Source organism: Tiliqua scincoides, chromosome 4, assembly GCF_035046505.1.
Source record: "Tiliqua scincoides isolate rTilSci1 chromosome 4, rTilSci1.hap2, whole genome shotgun sequence".
Classification (NCBI taxonomy): Eukaryota; Metazoa; Chordata; class Lepidosauria; order Squamata; family Scincidae; genus Tiliqua; species Tiliqua scincoides.
In genome coordinates, this window is record NC_089824.1 from 162526358 (window position 1) to 162532357 (window position 6000).

Here is a 6000-nt window from a genome sequence, read left to right on the forward strand (position 1 = left end):
CCACTTGACAGCCAGGTAAGGTTTGCACCAAGGGGTGTGGAAAGGCTGGTGGTACTGCATTCTAGAGGTGGGGAGGAGATGTTTCTGGGTAGGGAAGGGTAGAATGGGGTTGGGGATAGCAGAGCAGGCCTCTGCCACACCCTAACCCCCATCCTGGGCCTGCCAGCATCACACAGGGCTGCTCAGTAATGCACTAGCTAAAGAGCTGGGGCAGATCTGAGTAGCCCTATTGAACAGGCTGGGGCACTCAATTCACAGGGTAAGGGAACAAATGTTCCCTTATCCCAAGGAGACCTCACACCTGCTCAAATCCAATGCTGGATACAGTGTAGGCACGGCAGTCCCGCTATGCCAGTGTTGGACAAGATTGCGTTGTGAGGCTACAATCCTACCCACAATTACAAAGAAGTAAGCCCCATTAAACTCAGTGGGAATTAATTCTGAGCAAACATGCTCAGGGATTGCAAGGACACAATATTTTATTTGACCATGTAGTCTGACTGCCCTATTCAAGTGACACTTATCTAGGTTTCCTTAAACTCTCTCCATAACAAGCAAAAAAATTAATTCCACAGCTGCCAATGGTCTAGCTTTTGGAGCTAACCAGCTGCAAGAATACCCACAAGATTTAACTTGTGGGCAGCACACAATGAGCCAATTCAATATGCTAGTCTGCACCTCCCTTTATGAATATCTGACACATTTGTTTTGTTAACCTAACCCTTGGCCTTCCCTCTCCTGAATAAAGAAACAGAAACCTCATCCTGAACCTTGATCTGGCCTGGACCACAAACACCTCCACCCTGTATCGCCCCTTGTTGTTTTAGGCTAGTTCTTCCTACTTCTGCTGTGTAACTGCAGTTTGGTTCCAAGTCACCTGTGGACAGGGAGGGAGAAAAAGGACGTGATAAAGTTTGTACAACAATTGATTTCTTAAAGGCACAAGGCAGAGGGAGATACAGCCTAGGGAACTCTACTCTCACATGAGCTTTCTCAATCCAAGGGATCTTCAAAATAAGACTCCATTCTAGATCCCAGGAGATGAAACATAAGGCCTTCACAGGCATGGGCCCACAACTCCCAAGAGAGGCCCACCAAGCCATCTCACATCAGTCAATTACAGAGAGCTTTGTAAGACTGTTAAATATAGACAAGATTTATAAGACAGTGCTGGACAGAAGTGATGCTGGGTTCTGTAGTATCTATTGAACATAAGACCCGTTTCTAGCTAGCCAAAGGACAGGGCTGTTCTCAGCATATGGGTAGGTTCGCATGAGAGAACATGCTCCTTCCAAGGTTCTAGTCTCAGAGCATTTAGAACTTTCACAGTCCTCTCCAGGGTGGTGCTGAGAAGGGTCACATTCATCTCCATGCATTTGAGCTTTTCCCCACCCTCCAATCACAGTATAACACAAGGACACCACTGTCACACATATGATGTAGGTTCAAGCAGTCACCAGCAAGAAGGGGTCAGAGTCATGTAACCACGCCTTCTCTCCGCTGAAGACCTCTCTATCCACCAACAGCCTTCTTGCTGAGTTACTTGCAGAGGGAATTCACGGAAGGAAGGAGCATCTGGGACAAACAGTTCCACTCTGCTCCTCTTTCTTCTCATGTGTATGCATATGCACTCTTTTTTGTGCATGGTGACAGAGTAAGGCTGCAGGGATGGAAAGCTGATGATTGTTCTTTAGGTTAAAAGAACTAGGCAGGTTTGTTTAATCAAAACAAAAGAAAAAGATTTATTGGGAGTAAAAATCGGACAAAGTTTAAATAAACTGTCAAATTCTATACTTGAGATCAAGAGGCGAAGTTCACAGTAAAAATTAAACAAGTTCTAAGACTTTCTTGACTTAAATAGTTTACTTAAAATCAGCATCCTCCTGAAACCAGAAAGCTCTTCTTAGAAATTAAGCGTGTCCTAGCTAGACAGCATCACAGTTTTCAGCCTGGCTTTGGCCAGCATCTCACAACTGAATGTAGCTGGTCAGTTGTCTTATCCCATTTGGGGGAGACTAGCTTCCACCCAATCTCAGAGGGTGGTTTAAGATTAACAGATTTTCACATTTCCAGTTTATGTGAGGAATGGGCAAATAACTACCATAGGTGTGAGCTAAACTTCACAGGTATCCAGGAAGGTAAATGTAATGGCTATTCTGTCCCTGGCAACACCAGACAGTCATGGGGCTCCAAAACACATTTGATGGGGGCATGGTGCTATGTGCAATCCATGACCCATTGCTCTGGACAGGAAATGTGACAGTCTGATTCCTAGATCTGCCTCGGTGTATACAGAGCACTGTAAGAGAAAAAGGGGGGGGGGGTCTCCAGGGATGGGTGTTTGTTCACAACCGTTTTAAACAGCAATACCAGCACTATGATTTGTATTTGGAATTTGAATATCTATTAGAATGGAAGTAATCTGCTCAGCATGGTGTGTCCTGATTAACAACCTGGCTGGACTAGCTGTACTTTTGAACAGTTTTCAAAAACTGCCCCACAGTCAGTGGTTCAGTTATTTTTTGTGTGTTTAGTGTTTTGAAGAAGTTGCACATCGCCGTGAATACAATTTTAGAAAAGTGACTCACATGTTTTAATAGTATAGTTGGCAACCTTCAGTCTCGAAAGACTATGGTATCGCGCTCTGAAAGGTGGTTCTGGAACAGCGTCTAGTGTGGCTGAAAAGGCCGATTCGGGAGTGACAATCCCTTCCACACTGGGAGCAAGTGCAGTCTGTCCCTGGCCTGTCTCCCTGGCTATGGGCCTTCCTTCTTTGCCTCTTAGCCTCAGACTGTTGGCCAAGTGTCTCTTCAAACTGGGAAAGGCCATGTTGCACAGCCTGCCTCCAAGCGGGCCGCTCAGAGGCCAGGGTTTCCCACTTGTTGAGGTCCACTCCTAAGGCCTTCAGATCCCTCTTGCAGATGTCCTTGTATCGCAGCTGTGGTCTACCTGTAGGGCGCTTTCCTTGCACGAGTTCTCCATAGAGGAGATCCTTTGGGATCTGGCCATCATCCATTCTCACGACATGACCGAGCCAACGCAAGCGTCTCTGTTTCAGTAGTGCATACATGCTAGGGATTCCAGCACGTTCCAGGACTGTGTTGTTTGGAACTTTGTCCTGCCAGGTGATGCCGAGAATACGTCGGAGGCAGCGCATGTGGAAAGCATTCAGTTTCCTCTCCTGTTGTGAGTGAAGAGTCCATGACTCGCTGCAGTACAGAAGTGTACTCAGGACGCAAGCTTTGTAGACCTGGATCTTGGTATGTTCCGTCAGCTTCTTGTTGGACCAGACTCTCTTTGTGAGTCTGGAAAACGTGGTAGCTGCTTTACCGATGTGTTTGTTTAGCTCGGTATCGAGAGAAAGAGTGCTGGAGATCGTTGAGCCAAGGTACACAAAGTCATGGACAACCTCCAGTTCATGCGCAGAGATTGTAATGCAGGGAAGTGAGTCCACATCCTGAACCATGACCTGTGTTTTCTTCAGGCTGATTGTCAGTCCAAAATCTTGGCAGAGAGTGATTTAGTTACCCACAATGAATTACCATTGACCATACTATATTAAGATATCTTTCTGGTGTTCTAGCTGACCAGTTTTCAAAGTGCATGTGTTCCATTTAAACCAATAAAAGTTGAATTTGTGTTTCAGTTCTGGCCTGCCACTCACTTCAGTCCTGCCTTGCTCCAGATTTGGACGCCAGGCTATTTTTTTAACATCATCTTGCATGGGAATGCAGTGTGCCAAAGTAAAAATAACAGGATTCTAAGATGTTGGGTTACTTCTAGCCTAGCAAAAAAAAAAAAAAGAAAGAAAAAAGCAAAGGCAAGGACTAACAATAAAGCAGACTTGGAAGCAATTACTTAGAAACAAAAAACACACAATCACATAAGGACAGTGTTATCCACTCAAGACACATGCACGCAAGTATTATTTCCCCTTTTAATTTCCTTCTGTGGAACCCCACAAGCAACCACAGCAAAGTGAACCCTAAGAGGTCATTAAAACAAAGAAAACCCTACTGAGCACATGCAACTTCAAGATGCTCCTTCTGTAACTAACTCACCGAGATTACATTCACACAGTAGTAATCCTGCTGCATTTTGCACAAAACTGGAAAGTGTTACATGGTCCAAGTTACATAAGATGACATCCATTCAATTAGAAGCCAAGACTGCACTACAATTTTCTGTTCAGATGAGGCTGCCATCAAGCTGTTCCCTTGTTACTTGGAATGCCTCCTCATTTATTCCCTTCAGATTTCTTTTAAAAACTTTTTCCATCAAGCATTTGGCCTCCTGTTTTTGTCCCCATTCCAGTGTCATTAACATGTGTTACAAACAGTTACTTATGCTTTAACCCTTCCTCCATCCCCCTTCCCTTGTGTCCATTTCTAGACTGTACGCTCCTCAGGGCAGGGATCTGTCTGTGTACCCTGATGACATAATAAATTATTATGTTACCCTGCACATGCCCGATCTCGTCTGATCTCGGAAGCTAAGCAGGGTCAGGCCTGGTTAGTACTTGGATGGGAGACCGCTTGGGAATACCAGGTGCTGTAGGCTTATACCATAGTCTTTCGAGACTGAAGGTTGCCAACCATTTATATGGAACTTTAAAAAAAAAAAAAACATTTACAAAACGCTTTACAGGGCAAATCAAATAACTAAATGTCTTCCTGTCCCAAAGGGGCTTCCAATCTAAAAAGACATAGAAGAAACACCAGCAACAGCCACTAGGAAACACACTGCGCTAACATGAAGGGTGACAGTTACTCTCAACCTGTTAAAGATGAGCACCATCTGAAAAAGTGCCTCTCTGTGTAGTTAGCAGGAGACCAGTGCTAGCAAGTTACTGGATCACTGAACAAAAATCCAGTGTGACTGACCGCAGCTGAATGCACAGATGAATGCACAATTGCCACATGTTGGTGTCCACAGCTGAACAGTCAGTACCTATTTGACCCCTCACTGAAGAAGTTTAGACTGAATTGTCTACAAGCGTGCAATCCTGCAACAGGTTAATCACTTTTAAGCACAATCTGCTAGTCCTGTCAAATACCCAACAGGGTTTTTTTAATTTATTTTTGGCTGCACCTCAGTGGGCAATGGTAGGATTAGTAGCGGTTGAAGTGCTTGTTTTCCTGGCAATTGGCTCCTGATGGTTGCCATTTTTTCCTTTGGAATGCACTAGGAAATAAGCCTAGGTGCATTCTAAAGGGAAAAAAATTGTGACCAGCAAGAGTCCAGCTGCCAGGAAAGTTATCAGTGCTTCAAGCACTGCTAAAGTTACCACTGCCGGCAGTTGCACAGCAAAATAATAATAAAATAAAATAAAAACACAACAGGTAGCATTATCAGCACTTCTCAAGAGCAGCTGCAGCCCTGCTGCTGATGAGAACAACAACAAAAGAGTTTAAGGGGGAAAAGTAGCAGCCACCACCAACACCCTCAACAAGTTCAACGTTTGCAGGCAGGAAACTTTTGCTACAAGTAGTGTGTAGTGAACACACTACAAAGTCATCTATTCTCACTTACAACTTCTGCTCCTTTGTCCTCCAGCCCTCACTTCTTGTGTAAAAGCTTCCTTCTTCTGAAGAGAGAGAGAGGTATACGTTTCAAGAACAGAAGGTATCTGACCAGAACTGGTTGGCATCTTACAGCTCAGTCAGGAATCCTTTCCCTGTTGCTTCATTGCTGCTACTTGACAGAATCTGAAGGAGAAACTGAAGGGATGAGGGAAGGCGATGGAGGAACACAGTGTCTAGAGGAGGGATTTCCAAGCACTGTGCCACAGCAAATTGGTGCGTCGCAAATGGTCTGCAGGTGCGCCATGGGAGTTTGGGGGAGGGTCATTTATTAGGAGAGACCTTGGGGGATGTGAACCCCTCGTGATGCATTCTGGGGTGAGGCTGAGAGAAGAAAAGAACTTCCGCAGGACCTGGAAGTGGGTCTGTCAGTCCTAAAAATAGCTCTAGAGGCTTGGAAACTGTGCAGTTTGACCAT

The 6000-nt window shown here is 44.9% G+C and overlaps 1 pseudogene; it reads left to right on the forward strand.

Annotated features, from left to right (window-relative positions):
• Window positions 1-4441: 4441 nt before the first annotated feature.
• On the forward strand, window positions 4442-4560 carry LOC136649974 (5S ribosomal RNA; annotated as a pseudogene).
• Window positions 4561-6000: the final 1440 nt, after the last annotated feature.